The sequence below is a fragment of the Balaenoptera physalus genome (assembly GCF_965194825.1).
Source record: "Balaenoptera physalus genome assembly, chromosome: 1".
Taxonomy (NCBI): Eukaryota; Metazoa; Chordata; class Mammalia; order Artiodactyla; family Balaenopteridae; genus Balaenoptera; species Balaenoptera physalus.
The window spans coordinates 48,010,813-48,028,118 of record NC_138882.1 but is presented as its reverse complement, the minus strand read 5'-3'; the positions used below and the strand labels follow the sequence as shown (position 1 = coordinate 48,028,118).

The window sequence follows — 17,306 nt, the reverse complement described above, 5'->3', positions numbered from 1 at the left end:
TGGGGATAACTATACCCACCAAACCACAGAGATGTGAAGATTACCAGTAATGTAGAACACCTAGCATATAATAGATGGTCAATAAGTGATACCTACTTTATAAATGAGAGAATGGAACTTTGTAGCAGAGGTTTGAAGAACAGACTGAGAATTGCCATACCAAGTGGTCAGGTTTTCCCTCCTTTACCCAGGAAAAATGGAAAAGTAGGCAACAAAATTCAATGTAACTTGCTGGAATGACTGGACATTCACTCAACTCTACAAGTTAATTTTCATCAAAAGAAAGAAAGAAAAAAGTCCAATTCAACATTCCCACACAGAACAGTGGTCAATAAATACTTACCAATGAATCAAGTACAAAAATCTTTTTTTACCAGCCCAGTGCTGAGAGAGTAACAATGAAACGTGAATTTGTAGCACAATGCAATAAATATGTTTCAGTCTTGTAGGTTATGTCTTAAGTAACAGTTTAAATTCTATAGATTAGATTAATTGGTTGTGATTCTAATTGTCTCTTGTAATTTTCTTTGTGCTTATCTCTAATTTGTGTATCCCCAAAGAGGGCTCAGGAACTGGAATATAAAAACACTGAAAGCAAATCTTGGTTCTGTCACTTGCTAATTGTTTGTCTTTGGGCAAGTCATTTATTGCTAAGACTGGAAATACAGTAGCCCACCCTTATCCTCGGTTTCATTTTCTGAGGTTTCAGTTATGCATGGTCAACCTCTGTCTGAAAATATTAAATGGAAAATTCTGGAGATAAACAATTCATAAGTTTTAAATTACATACTGTTGTGATTAGCATGATGAAATCTCACACCCTCTGCCTCCATCCTGCCTGGGACCCCCAACCACCAACATAATCTGTTCCTGACATCTAACCATAGACATCGTCATGGCTGGATGATCCAGGATCACCCAAAGCAGATGATCCTTCTTCTGACAAATCCTCAGAAGGTCAACAGTAGCCTAATGCTATGTCATTCATCTCACTCACTTCATCTCATCATGTAGGTGTTTTATTATCTCACATCATCACAAGAAGGGTGATAGAGTACAAGAAGAAATTTTTGAGAGACAGACCACATTCACATAACTTTTATTACAGTATATTGTTGTAGTTGTTCTATGTTATTATTATTGTTGTTAATCTCTTACTGTGCCTAATTTATAAACTAAACTTTATCATAGGTTTTTACGTATAGGGAAAAACATAGTATATATAGGATTTGGTACTATCCCCAGTTTCAGGCATCCACTGGGGGTCTTGGAACGTATCTCCCATTGATAAGTGGGGACTACTATAACATAATACATGCCCTGTGTGCTTTATAGGGGTCCTATATGGATCAAATAAGACCATGTGTGAGTAAATGAGTTTTTTTGGTTTTTATTTTTAAAGTATATCCTCAGCTTTAGGTCAAACTCCACAGTTATTCCATACAAAATACCTACTGTTTTTAAGTGTTCAGTGTTTCTATTGATGAGTTTGTCAAGGATGTTTCTGGCAGTTCCAATCTTAGGGGGTGATGGCTTTGGGAATGCGCTAATAGTGTATATATATATCAACCAATGAAAACACAAACCAAAAAACATACTAACAACAAATTTATTCTCAGTGAAGATTCCAAGGCTGGTCCATAAGATATAGAAATAGGAATGTCAACCCTTGCATAATACATGTACCTTAATATATATCGTGATCTATTCTCAGGGGTGCTTATTTTAACTTAGGTAATATAATTTGGTCCAATATTTCAAGCTTCCAACAACTGGTTAATTGGAAAAGGAACCTGAGTCATTCTCCCACAACCTAAACCTTGCAATCGGCTCCAGCCAGTTCAGTTTCCAAATGGCTCAAGGCAGACCGTCCAACCCAGAACCTTCCCTGCAATAAATATCTGTTCTGATGGGCAGGCTTAAGTGTCTATTGGGTGTGATTTGAAATGTGCATATGTAAAGTCTAGCAGTGTGGGTATGTATTCTCACTTATCTCTCTATTTACCTAGTCCAGATTAACCATCCATTTACATCACAAATCAGGGTAAAACTATTCCATGTTTATGAAGCTGGGTTCCAAAGTAATATTAGAGATCATCCTTCATAGGAAGTGTACAAAGTCACACACACAAATGTGGCTCCCTAGTTCCTGGGATTAAGTCAGGTATTGAATATTTATTTCATGTTTCCTGGTAAAAATGATTCTGAGAAAAAAATATTATTCTGAGAAACCATGACTCCTTGGGATTCTCTTCAGTTCTCTACATTTGTATAGTTCTTTCTCCTTTGTTTTCTCCCCTTCTCTTCAAGGTAAACATCTTCAGGGATACAGCTAAAGTGATTGGCATTATTCTCCCGTTTTCCTCACAAGGAGATATTTTTACATCTGTGGGATGAAAAATGTCCCCAAGATTTAAAAAAAAAAAAAAAGTACCTAAGATTAAGATCCTTCTTCCTGTAGCTCTAAATCTCCCAAGTCTCACTCAAACTTATAATTTCTCTAATTATTCTAAGCATATTTCAAAAATGAAAGATGTTTCCAAATTTTAAAACCTGTTTATCAATTATAAACATGCCAATTTTGCTGGCACCACAGTGAAAGAAAGAAAGTACATGGGTCTTTATAACCAATAAGCATTGTATACCATTAAAAATAACAAATTTCTTCAACTAACTCAGATATTTGCTGATTTATTTATCATGACTTCTTTCAGATAATAGGGGGAGGGGCATGTACAAATCATTACTTTCATCTTGAGACCAAAGATCTCTTTTCCCAAGAGACAGAAAAATCAGTTCTAACAGACTTAGCAAGAAGTATAATTGATTAAGAAGTAAAATAATTCCTTGAAATGGCATCTGAGAATATCTCTGCCTCCCTCCTTTAAGTCACCCAAATGGAAAACACATTCGGCTCAAGGGAGCATTAAATGAAGGCTAGGGGACGTAAAATACAAAATATTTTTTCCATTACATCAATACCTCGCAATTTGGTTAAGTCAGATATAACCTAGAATTTCAATCCCATCATTTCCCAAACACAGAAGATGTAGAAAGCAGTTTGGGGTTCCACTTCTAATACCCCGAACACCCCAAAATTAAACTCCCCCATGAAAAACAGGCCTGGGAACTAGAGGAGGAATGATAAAGATGGTGTGACATGATACCTTTTATTACCTCTACAATGGCTCTAGAGAAGTAGCTCAGATCAAAAGATTATCCTGGGATATAATGAATAGCATGGTAACTGTAGTTAACAATACTGTACTGCATATTTGAAAGTTGCTGAGAGAGTAGATCCTAATAGTTCTCATCATAAGAAAAAAATTTTTTGTAACTATGTATGGGGACAGATGTTAACTAGCCTTATTGTGATCATTTTGCAATACATACATATAATCAAATCATTATGTTGTACAGCTGAAACTAATATAATGTTTTTGGGGGGTTTTTGTTTGTTTGTTTTGTTTTTTTTGTGGGATCTTAGTTTCCCAACCAGGGATCGACCCCATGCCCCCTGCAGTGGAAGTGAGGAGTCCTAACCACTGGACCGCCAGGGAATTCCCTAATATAATGTTATATGTCAATTACACATTATTATTATTATTATTATTATTATTATTATTTGGGTCACGCTCTGTGGCTTGTGGGATCTTACTTCCCTGATCAGGGATTGAACCTGGGCCCTCGTCAGTGAAAGTGTGGAGCCCTAACCACTGGACCGCCAAGGAATTCCCAATTATACCTCATTTAAAAAAAAAGACTATCCTAACAAGAGAATGGATGGTGATCACTAAACTATGCTGCAGAATGTGAGGGTCACCAAAGCAAAAGCCAAATGCAAATACAGTCCCCACTCCACCTTTTTTTATCCATGTGGCCTTAAATTTGCAATACTAATGTCTCCACTATGTTAAATAACTAGCATGGGGTATCTGCATCTGGAGACCACTATTACAGCACTGATCTGTTACCTAAGAAAATAAGTTTGTTAAAGAATTTTTGTTTCCCAATCTAAATGAATAAAGAAGTGAATAGGGGACTTCCGTGGTGGCACAGTGGTTAAGAATCCGCCTGCCAATGCAGCGGACATGGGTTCAAGCCCTGGTCCGGGAACATCCCACATGCCGCAGAGCAACTAAGCCCGTGCGCCACTACTGAGTCTGCGCTCTAGAGCCCACGAGCCACAACTACTGAGCCCACGTGCCACAACTACTGAAGCCTGCGCGCCTAGAGCCTGTGCTCCGCAACAAGAGAAGCCACCGCAATGAGAAGCCCGCGCACCGCAACGGAGAGTAGTCCCTGCTCACCGCAACTGGAGAAAGCCCACGCAGCAACGAAGACCCAACGCAGCCAAAAAATAAGTAAATAAGTAAATAAATAAATTTATATAAAAAAAGAAGTGACAAAGGGAAGAGGTGGGATAGTGGGGAAAAAAACCACATACCTTACTTTCCAGCCAATTACTTCCTAAATATCCCCAGAATTGTTCCATTTTTCTGTATCTTTCTGCTACTTTTCAGCTTCAGGCCACCTTTCTCTCTCTCTTTAATTACCGAAGAATTCTGGCTGGATTTCCTGCCAGTAATCTTTCCCTTCCCTAAGCCATTTTTCATATTCCAGCCAAAGGGATATTTCCCTAAAATAAAAATCAAATCGTATCACTCTCTGGCTTTGAATCCTTCAATGGCTTCCCGCGGTCCTCAGAATACTATCCAAACTCTTAAAAGTCTAACAGTCCCCTCATGATCTGGCTCCTAACTGCCCCCTCTCTTCACCCTATTCCCTTTAGTCCAGCCACAATGAACTTCTTTTAGGCATCAAATGTGGCATGCTCTCTCTTAGCCAGCAAATGCAAACCTAAATCGACTTATTTCCTGAGCCTTCTGTGAGCCCCGCAAATCTGAGTTAATGCCTCTCCTCACAGGTGCTGGTTTTTTCTGTATCACAGCATTATCACAGTGTCCGGCATGGTGATTGCCTTTTGATTTGCTCACACTCTTCACCAACATTTATTCAGACCCTAGCATGTACCAGGCAGTGTGCTTAGCACTCTGCATTCATTACCCCATTTAATTTTCACTGAATCTCAGTTAGGCATAATAGGTTCTTTGATTATACATTACAGCTGAGGAAACTGAGACACGAGTAACTTGTTTAAGTTCACACAGCTAATAAGTGGGGGAGGCAGGCTTTGAACCTGGGTAGTCAACCTGGCACTTCTAGTACTGAACTCACCCCAAACTTCAATGAGAGCAGGAACAGCTTCTATCTTGTTCACTGTTATACCCCAGTGACTGTCACAGTCTGGCACATAGCAACGGCTCAAAAACTACTGGTTTCATAAATGTGGAATGATTTTTCCTTATGACTGGCTCCACTCTGTGCATAATTTTTTACTCCTATTCTGAGTTGGATGTCTTAAAATCTAAGAAAAGGACTGCACCAAATAAATCCTACTAGGTATTTGTAAGGCCTGTAACTATAAGATCTGTAACTATAAGATCTGTGGGCCTGTTCTTCCCCTCTCCTCTCAAGCTCTCTTTTAGACCACGGTTGTGTTGTCCATTCTGGAAGGAATAAAGTCACACCCTGGAACAGGTTATTGTCAGCTGGAAGTAGACATCCATCTTCAAAGCCCTCTATGTATGTTCCTGAACTTTAGGGCCTGAAAAGTTAGAAACAACATTTCTCAGACTCTCTGGCAGTCAGACTTTGGATACTAATTACATTCTACCAGGGGATGTCCTGTGTGAGATTTGGAAGGCAAAAGTGATAAGAAAGCCATCTTACTATTGCTCTCGCTGCTAAGCAACACTGTTGATGTGTGTTTGAAGCCAGAACCCACATCCTGTAGTCCCTAAATTCTAGTCACCGAAGTGATGGGTGTTGAGAGGCAGTTTGGCAGCTTCCTGTGGACTACAGCTGTCACGGTGTGCCCTTGAAAGCTAGAGTCATGTGGTGGCACCTAACTTCAGTTTCTTTAGTACTCCCAAAGAATTTCCTAAGCACATAGTCCCTTGTTTTTAGTCCTTTCTGCTTGAAATACCTAGAGTTGTTTCTGTTTCCTGAATTGAAACCTACATGACACATCACCTTAAATGCTGTATCTAGCTGTACCCACTTTTTGTGTAGGCAAGAGCAAATTATATGTAAATGCAGTTATTTTGGAAATGTAAATATGCAGTGAATAAGAAATTGATTGACAGGAATTAGAATAATGGGTGAAAGAATTATAGGTTTTGTGTGTGTGTGTTCCCCGAGTAGGGGAAGGGAGATGGTGGGAAGGATGAATCAAGCAGAATGCTAGATGATGACTGGGAAAAGAGAGGGAGAAAAATGAGTACAGAACCCTAGGGCTCTACAAGGGAATAGCAGAGCAGAATTAATAATCAGTTTTTATGAAGAACTTGATCCAATAATTGTTTATATGCATGGAGCCATTTAGAGCTCAGAGTGCTTTCCCACATGTTATCCTATTTGATTCTTGTAATACATGATGTTGTGAACTAAGCTTTTGCAGGCTCTGTTATGGATTTTTCATCTGAGGAAAGAAAGCAAGGCTCAGGGAGTTTAAGTGACTTCCTCAAGGTTACAGCTAGTAAGTGAGTAGATCAGAACCTTGATTCCAAATTCCAGTGTCCTACTCCGGGCTGCTGGCTACAGAAATCACTTTGGCTTAAGAATGAGGGAGAATTGAGGCATTCAGACTGTCAAGGGCGATAACCATGCTATTTTAAATCTGAACACAAAGGCTGTAGAGCCCAGTCATCAAGACCTTTGCCTTACTCAGAATTAGGAGGTGCCTTTCTTTGTTCTTTCCCAGTCACTAAGCCCTGAGAGGTAGGACCTGAGTGGCCTGGCAGTGGAGTTAAGGAGCAAAGTGGATTCAGTCTCTATGCTGCATAGGTAAAATTGGCATTTTGTAAATAGTCTTGGCTTGATGTTCCCATACTGTATAGTAAAGTCATTCTTGTGCTTCAAAGTCTGGCTGAGTTCTCATTACTCATCATAGAGAAAGGCACTGGGGCAAAGTAAGAGTAAGTTTTGGTTCTAAGGTCACATTAAAGACAGGACCCTTTGAGTGCTCTGGTGTGACTCATGGTGAATGGGATGCCTTCTTTACAGGGGGCCCCTGATGTCTGTGTCCACCTTCCACACAGCCCCACTCAGCTCTCATATTTCCTATCATCTTTGTCAGTCCTACTCTAAAGTGAAGATAGGCAAGCGGTCTTGCTTGGGGAACAGAGAGAGCTGTCTCCACTGGGGCAGAGTCATGTACAAATAGCTCCTGAGAAGTGGCATGGGAGAGGGAAGGATGAATAAGCAGTCAATTAGGGGAACCAAAAGGAGTTGTTCTACTATTTATTTCCTCTGCCTGGAGGACACTTCAGTATCTGGTGAAAGGATGACAGACAGTCCTCAGTCCTCTGGGTAACTGGCATGATGATAAACACAGATGCATCTGGCCCTGATTTTGGAGTTGTGGGGATGTGCGAAGTTTCCTTTAGTTGCTCCCTTGATTAGCCCCTCCTCTACATACACATAAAAGATGCACATCTTAAGCAGGGTTGCGGGGGGAGTACAGAAAGAAATGTTTAAGAAGCTTGGTAGAGCCATTTGGGTACAAAGAATACATTTATCCCAGGTGATGAGTGTTCATCGTTTAACGCTTCCTCTGGAGGATTAGTTCTTGGCCTTCTCTGGTAAGCCCAGTCCTCACTGAAAAGGTGCTCTTTAAAGTGACAGACACACAAGTTACTAAAAGTATTCTATATTTTTATATCAAACTAATTCAATTTATCTTCTTTCCAATTAGTCTGAATGAGTGTGATAATATAGAGATTGCAAAGTTATTTAAGAAAGAAATTCCAGAGTCAAAGAAGAGGGTGGTGGAGCTGCTTTTTTGCTCACCAAACTTGGAGGTGGCCTTTGAGACAGATGGTAAGAAAGATACTTTTCTTTTATGCGTGTGGTAGACACTGTTGTTTGCCAATTCTCTTCTTCCTTTTTTTAGGCTGCCATTCCCAGCTCTCTTTGAGGCCAGTGTGGCTATGTGACCCAGTTCTGGCCAATGACACATGAGGGAAATTAGGCTGGGGTGGGAGGAGTAATTTACTCCTGGGAATGATTGTTACTCCTGTTAAAAACAGAGATGAGAGTTCAAAACAATTGTATGAAAATGTGATCTTGCAGCTGCAGCAACAATTTTGTTACCATGAGATGACTATCTGAGGAGGAACATTCAACACTAAAGGATGTCAAAGTAAAAAGATATATATATTGATATATCTTTAATGACATCATTGAGCTGCTTCCCAACCCTGGAACCATCTATCTCCAGATAAATGTGTTAATTGCTTAAGCCATTATTTGTCACATGTTCTGTGACTTGCAACTATATGTATCCTGACTGATACAACAGACCTAGCAAACAAAAGGATTCTTCAAGTAGGGCTGCCATTACCCCATTCGACACCTCTGTGTAAATTAGATAAGACGCTTCTTCCTCTAGATGGATTTCAAGTCCTACTTGTTTCCTTTGCCAAGTGCCCTGGTGCCATTATAGATCACCAACTTGCCTCCTTAAGTACATCAGAGGGCTGCCTCTGTTCAAAGGACTCAGGTGCCAATTCCAAATAAGGGGGAGAAAGCAATGAGACTTAATTTAATTTTGAGATTGACTAAAATTTGGGCTGTTGTTATTGTTACTGCTTTTCATTTTAAACAATGAATTTGTTATTAACTCCAAATCCAATACTGGATTTTTCATTATTCAATAGTGTACCCCAAAATACAATTCTGGAAAAAATACTAGTTAGTACAAAATTCTTTTTTTAAGTTTGTACTACCACACGTCTGCCAATAACCTGTTAAAACTGGGCTGACGAAAACCATATCGAAGCAATATAACCACTTGCAATATGAAACTGTTCTGGTGCAGATTATTTAATTCTCCTACTCCTCTATTAAAACTGCTAGAAGCACTGCTTTTGTATGATTAGCATGACATCATTTATCCTTCACTTGATGCAAGTAAATTTACGTATTAGGTCAGCTGCTACTCATTAGTTGGCACTATGTTATTTTCATCACTTTTAATCAAAGTTTCAAGTTATTAAATAACTTAAGCCAAAGTACTTTTCTGTGAAAACATCTTTCCAATTAATTTTATCACTATAAAAGCTAGTTTTGCCCACATAACTGGTAAAACTAATCAATATGAGTACAGCCATATATGCAGGACACTTATTATCACTTTAAGAGATGCAGATTAATAGAAGTCTGACATGATTTTCCACTCATTTAAGATTATATGCTGTTACTTTAGGTTACTCATTAGTACAAACTCACCTAGAAACAAACGTGGGGACTAACATTATATGACAAGATTGAGAATAATCTTAGACGATCATAAAATATAAATACATTTAAAAAATCCTCTTTGAACTCTTAGTCGCATTTGAAAACTTTGAGATAATGCATTTAATACAATAGGCTGACAGCCTGTATAGACAAAACAATCATCAGAAGTAGACTCAGATGTTATAAGTAAACAGGATACAATATATACATTATATTTATATAGTATATATACACTTATATATATCAATTTTAAGATTTACCATAAAGCTACAGTAATCAAGACTGTGTGGAATTGGCAAAAGGATAGACACATATATCAATGGAACAGAAGAGGCCAGAAATAAGCAACTGATTTTTAGCAATGTGCAGAGACAGTTCAATGGAGGAAGTATAGTCTTTCCAATAAATGGTACTGAAACAATTCAGCATACATATGCAAAAGAAAGGGAAAAAAAAAAAAACCATGTCACAGACTTCACACCTTATGCAAAAATTAACTCAAAGTGGACCATACATCTCAATGTAAAATGTAGAAATATCAAGTTTCTAGAAGAAAATATAGAAATTTGCATCATCTTTGATTTGGTGATAAGTTTTTAGATATAACACCAAAAGCACAATCCATAAAAAGAAAAAATTGGGCTTCCCTGCTGGCACAGTGGTTAAGAATCTGCCTGCCGATGCAGGGGACACGGGTTCGAGCCCTGGGCCGGGAAGATCCCACATGCCGCAGAGCAACTAAGCCCGTGAGCCACAACTACTGAAGCCCGCGCGCCTAGAGCCCGTGCTCCGCAACAAGAGAAGCCACCACCATGAGAAGCCCGTGCACCGCAACGAAGAGGAGCCCCCGCTCAATGCAACTAGAGAAAAGCCTGCATGCAGCAACGAAGACCCAACGCAGCCAAAAATAAAAAAATTAAATAAATAAATTTATTAAGAAAAAAAAAAGAAAAAATTGATAAACTGGTCTTATCAAAATTACAAAGTTTGGCTTTGCAAACAACAAACAACCATGGTTAGGAAGAATACAAGACAAGCTATAGAGCTGGAGAAAATATTTGCAATTCACATGTCCAATAAAGGACTTAGAGCTAGAGTATAAAAAACTGCTATAACTCAACAAGAAAACAACCCCCCCCCAAAAAAAGATGAGCTACTTTTCCAAAGAAATTATACAAATGGCACATAAGCATATGAAAAGATGCTCAAAGTCATTAATCATTAGGAAAATGAAAATGAAAATTACAATAAGGTACCTCTATTCACCTACTAGAATGACTAAAAAATTTTTTTAAATTAACAATTCCAAATGCTGGTTAAAATGCTGTGCAACAAGCACTCTCAGTCATTGTTTGTGGAAATACAAAATGGTACAGCTAGTTTGTAGTTTCTTAACAAAGTAAAACATACACTTATAATATGGCCCAGCAATCCCAATCCTAGGTAATTATGAAAGTGAATTGAAAAACTTGTACATATAGAAGTCTGTAAATGAACATTTACAGTAGCTCTATTCATAATCACTAAAAACTAGAAGCAACTGAGATGTCCTCAGAGGTGAACAGATTCACAAATTGTAATACCTCCGTACAATGGAATACTACTCAGCAATTTTTACAAAATGAACTCTTGATTCACACAACAACATAGATGAATCTTAAATGCGTTTGATAAGTGAAAGAAGCCGGATCTAAAAGACAACATGCTGTATGGTGCTATTTAACTGGCATTCTGCAAAAGGCAAAACCGTAGAGACAGAAAATACACATCAGTGGTTGCCAGGAGTTGGGAAGAGGTTGACTGCAAAGGGGCTGGCACAAGGCACATTTTAGGTGTTGGAAATCACTGTGGTGGTGGATATGTGACTCTATACATTTGTCAACACCCATAGAATGTTACACCTAGTCTAAGAAGGTGTAATTTACTGTAAAACTAAGAGTGAAATTTACCGTATGCAAATTTTCAGAATCAACCAGGATGGTGGGGGGATAAGGGTGGGAGGATCCCAGGATGGAATGCAGACTAACAAATCTAACTGCATTACAAATCTATGTTATAGCCTAACTGAAATGGATGGGGGAAAATGAGCTGACCAAAGTAATTTTGGAAATGTGTTTTGACTGGCTATCATAAGGCTAAAGTAAGTGCAACTGTACATAAATGCCTTACTTTCCTTGGTAAATTTGTTTCTCACAGGGGTATAAGTTAGCAATTCTGAAACTACTATGCATGTATACTAGGGTTGAACAAGTAAGTAAATAAATTGTAGCTAATGAAAGCCAGGTTTCTCACTGTCAAAGAAAGAAGTTACAAACAAGCAGAGAAGGCCAGAATGAACCCTGTAGCTCTAGATTAAAACTGATTCCATATGTATGAATCCACCATGTGTGTACACACAGGTAGAAAGACACAGAAACAAATATAAATCTGTGTGCACATCTGAGTTAGCAAACATACATACATTTCCCTTTCTGTCTGCTCGGAGGGCCTAGAAGCGATGGCACCCCATGAGCGAGGAGCACCCCGACCTTGCTTCTAATTGTCGTTCTCCAGTAAAGAAACCAAGACTCTTTGGAGAGATGGCTGATTCTGTGGCTGGGATGAGGAAAGTACAAGTCTGGAGCTGCTTGTAGTGTCACAAAGTAAGGAAGTGCTAAAAAAAATAAAGGATAAGGCATTTCCCTTAAGGGATAAGGTCTTTGGGGCATCCAAGACTGCTCACACATTCTGTATTATGCTAGAAGGACTTCACAGGGCTCAACATATTATTGTACTAATGACTAAAATTTATCACAATGACACAGTAAGGTTACACAGCAGATAACTGAGGGAAAAAGACACATTGGCCAGAGTCTGGAGAAATCCACCCACAGGCTTTCTATACCAGAGGTCCAGGAGAGGACACACTAGGTGTGTTTCCTTTGCTAGCAGTGAAAATGCAGTGGCACATGTGTAATGTTTCTCCTAGGGAAGCCCATTCAAGACTCAGTGTTTAGGGATTTTATTGGGGACTAGTCATGTAGGCATGCTTTGGCTGGCATCTACCAAAATCCCAGGCTCTCAGAAGGAAACAGGTATTCAGTGTCTTAAGTGGGCAAAACAACCTTACCAGTATAGAGAATTTTCCATATCAGTGTGGGGAAGTTTTCACAAACCAAGTTCACAGATGCCAGCCAAGGGCAACCTTGCAAGCAGGCCCTTCTAAAGATAGCAGCCTCTGGCCTGCTGTGTTAACTCTTTCCTGCACATGGTATATCAAAAGGACACAGGACCCAGGGCCAGAATTGGAACAATCTGAACAACAAAATAAATAATTACAGTATTGGATTATAATTCAAAGAATAAAATAGATATCCATGAGTCTATACTGCTATAAATAAGTGAAATAAATAAATAAATAAATTGGGTGGCAGACAAATCTTTGTTACAGGAGAATTCCATATAATAATATAGAAGGAATTAAAGAAATTGAGAATCACCATTAGAGCACCACAGTGATAATTGCTTCAAGAAAGATCCCCTAAAATTAGCAGGTGAAACTAAGAAGAAACAGAATATTTGCATAGCTTCAAAGTATCTCACCCCCCCAAAAAGAACATTAATTATTGCGGTGGTTTAAGCATTTGTTCACAAATTCTTTAATAATCATCCTTCTGGAATGTGAAACCTAATTCCCTTCTCCTTGAGTATGGACTGGACTGGGCTTCTTCTAGCAAATAGAGTATGGAAAGGCAAAAATAGTAACTTCACAGTACAGAAAACTGGCAGCCTCCAGCTTAACCATGTGATTAACATCATCAGTTATGTCATGTTGATACAATGTACCCCTGATATGATGTAATCAGAAGGGCACTTCACTCTGTGATATCATTTCCAAGTTTAGTCTAGTCATGAGAAAATATCAGAAAAATCCCAGTTTAGGGATATTCTACAACCTACCTGATTAGTAGTCTTTAAAATTGTCAAGGTCACGAAAAACAAGGAAAGACTAAGAAATTATCACAGATTTAAGGGAACTTAGATGCAATGACCAAGTGTAACATGGACTGGGTCTCAAAGCCGAAAAAGGACATTAATGGAAAAACTGGTGAAATCAGAATTTAGTTAGTAGTTTAGTTAATAGTATTGCACTAATGTTAATTTCACAGCGTCAGTCATTGTACTACGGTTATAAAACATGTTCATGTTAGGGGAAGCTAGACGAAGGATATTCATGAGCTCTCCAACTATATTTGCAACTCTTCTGTAAATCTAAAGTTATTTCAAAACAGCAGCAAAAGAATTTTTAAGCACTTAGGCTGGCGCATACTAGTTGCTAACTGATGTTAGCATCTCTTGGTTAATTTACTTGGTAATCATTCCCAGAGGTTGATAGTGATGGGAAATCTCTCTTGTTGCCTTTACTCCAAATAAAAAGTGTATTTCTAAGGATGAATGATTTTAGTGGAGACTATTTTCCAGAGTGCCAGCATGGCTGGAGATTAGGTCTGGACCCGTGACCACTCAGGGGTAAGATAAGCTGGCTACATACACCCCTACAGCTGGCCTCAACCCTACGAGCCCAGCTATCTAAGCCTGTGTTCTTGACGCTGTTTGGAAATGTACGGCTCGGGATGCCAGAATCAAACCAACACTGAAGCCAGAAATACCTAAAAATGGGATGGTGTAAAAAAATGTGGCCAACATGGGCCTTGCTGCTGGCCCTAAGGGTTCTAGATATTACTAACTTCAACAGTGGTCAAGGAGAGGCTGGCGAAGGGTGAAGAGGCAGCTTTGGAATACTGTAAGCTGTATTGTAGTTTTACCTGTGCTTCATTCTACATTAAAATATTTTTTTCTCCCATTGGAAATGAACTTTGTAGTTTTACCTGGCTAAGCTCTTTCTTGCTCAGTGGCTTTTGTAAAACTACAGTGAAGTAGTTTTTGCTTATTATTTATGCTCCTACCTACTTCCAAAAGGGATCTAAGATGGCTTATTCCCCAAACAATTTTGCTAACCCTAGGCCTTCATTCTCTTCCAGACCATCTGTTCCTTTTCACCGTGAAGTCATAGTACTAAATTTGCGACAGTACAATCATTCCCATGGCAACAGGATGTGGTCCTCACCACTGAATCCTGATTTCACTCTGACCAAGATCAAGCAGCAGGAAGATGAGGAAGTATATTCTAACATTTTCTATTCTTTTTCAAGTTTTGTTTCTCTCTGAAGAAGTTCTTAATTTTGATTCTAAAATCTTATACTCAGCCTAGATATGTGTTTTTGCATAGTTTACATATGAAACATTCTTTCAGTAAATAATTAGATATGCAAGCCAAAAAATAAGTTGAGAATAATCACACAAGCCTACACACACACACACACACACACACACACACACACACACACACACACACACATACATTATGATGTATAAACTTGCTTGACAGTGGGATGTTTTACAAATACCTTTCTGGTTTGTATAGAAGAAAAGAGAACACAGAATCCATTTAAAAGACACGAAACTTCTAAGCCTAAGAAATTTGCTTTGATGACTGATAGGCAGTGGAAGGCAGCTGACCTAGTTCCTACTTAGTGCTTTCCTTATCTTGCTGAGCACAAGTAAAACATCAGAGGGTCTTCCCACGTGAGACCAGAGCAAGACAGATAGATGGCTGGCTTTATTTATATAAATGGCCAATACCTGGATATTTTGTCCATTTGTTTTAATCACACTCAGCTTAATTACACAATCTTTGGAAAGACTCCTTAAAACGCCATTTACTATACTGTGAAATTGAGTAAAGGGCATGAACTTTGAAAAGAGAATTAGTTACTGGAGTATCAGAAAATACCTGATTGGTACATTAAGTTAGCAGTCTTACAGGACAGATGGCGAAGTGTGTTATAATGAGGCTCTGCTGGACATTCCACATATTATATATTAAAAAATATATACATAACATATGTTATATATATTATATATGTTATATATTATATATAACATATATGTTATATGTATAATATATATGTTGTATATTATGTCATATTGTATATGTTATATATTATATAATACATATAACATATTAAATATGTATCATAACATATAATATGTTATGTGTATATGTATATAAGAGAAGAAAAGTGTAACATGTAAGAACTACCTTCTCTCTCCTTCTGTTCTCCCCCAGCTTCCAAGTTGAATTAATGGGCTAAGTGAGGGGAGGCAGAGGAAGAAAGGGTGATAAGAGCTAGAAAAAATAGCTGGAGGAGAAGCTAAAGTGATTTATGTTAATTTTTTAAAAGGTAAGAAATTACTTGCAGTGGAAAACATGTGGAAGGAAGAGGAAGTGGAAAGAGAAAGTAGACAAGTGAGAGATAAGGGGAGTGACTGAAAAGCTGAAAAGGGGCATTTTGACAGCACTTCCTCTGTGATGTGGGTGTTTTGGGGGAAACAAACAGAAAAGGAGGATTTTAAAGTTCTGTCGTTTGTTATGTTATATGATTCACCACTTTGCTACCTCTTCAAGACTTCAGTGAAGACAGATTATTTTTCAAAGCTCTTTAGAGATGGATTCGTAATTCTTCTGAATGAGATAAAATGTTCAGATGGACACTAAGGGCTGGAGTAAGCCCTATTCTGATTTTACATATATATAATCAGATTCTCTTGAGGAAAAAGACCAGCAGTGCCACCACTACTGCTATCTTTTACCCTTGGAAAATATGTTGGCCAGAGCTATCCCACTCCCAAGTCATGTCACATTTGTAGTGGCCAGAGATGGGTGGCATTCTATGGTCTGGAGTTTTTAACTCTAAAGAAATTTAATTTTAGCCTTTAAGAATTTCGGAATTTAGATGATCAAACATGGAGGAGTGGAAAAAGGCATTATGACTGCTTTAGGGAGGCCTAAGGCCAAAGACAAATTTTGCTTTCTCTTAGTCCAGTCTTTGAGGACTAAGAGAAGGCAAGACCAGACTACAGAGAGCACCGTGACACCTAAAGAACAGGCCTCACTGACAATGAGGTGTCACATTCAGGCTTGCTCCAGTCTGACACTGATCTCTCTGAGTCTTGTTACACATTGTGACTGGTCAGAAAATGCAGAGACTCCTACTGTACCCATGTATAGGAATATGGCAGTAAGTGGTAAGGAAGACTTTGCACGGAGGTCATCATCACTTTTGATGTCATCAACATTTTCTAAGTATAGACATCATAATGGAGCATATGTAATGAATTCAGGGGAGGGTAAGGTAAAACAAGATGGAAGAGATCATCAGGATAGAAATGGGAGGCCAGGGCAGGAATAGGAAGGATCAACTATTCCCCACTGTCCTGCATAACATTAGTTCATAAGATGTGCTGTGGTTTTTTTGTTTTTTTTTAAGGATCTGTGGGAAGCTAATTTTGGACACACTGCGTATTTTTTTCCCTTTGGGAAATACATACTTGCATGTTATAGGGTCTGTGATGTCTCACCAAGAAAAAAACTTCTGTTAAACTATTGTTGCCCAAACTTATTTGGTGATAGAATACATTATTTAGTAACATCTATTAACATCCAAAGAGGCTACTATTATTCAGAATACATATTGTTTAATACTGGGGTAGATTATGTGTATGAAACCATTTTATAACAGGTTATATTACTCTTATACCTAAAAAAAAAACCCATACTGAGGAACACAGGCATTTGTCAAGCTATACCCAATTACTGTGACTTTTGATCTTCCTGTAGTTTCAGTGTAGGGCTTCACGCTACAATACTTGCTTCATGAAAACTGGGTGGGGTTTATATTTGCACTCTCTACACAGATGCATGCTTTCTCCATTTCTCCTAAACGCTCAGTGCCTTTATAATGCCTGTTACTACCCAGGAACTATCATTTGGCAAATCTCTAGGATATAAACTTTCCTTTGCAGAGTTGCATGCATCAGAGTTTTGTTTTGTTTTGTTT

At 38.5% G+C, this 17,306-nt stretch overlaps 1 protein-coding gene across 4 annotated transcripts in view; it reads right to left on the bottom strand.

Annotated features, from left to right (window-relative positions):
* The window catches only part of NMNAT2 (nicotinamide nucleotide adenylyltransferase 2), a 210,666-nt gene that overhangs the window by 169,847 nt on the left and 23,513 nt on the right, over positions 1-17,306 (bottom strand). The gene's annotated exons all lie outside the window — the stretch shown is intronic.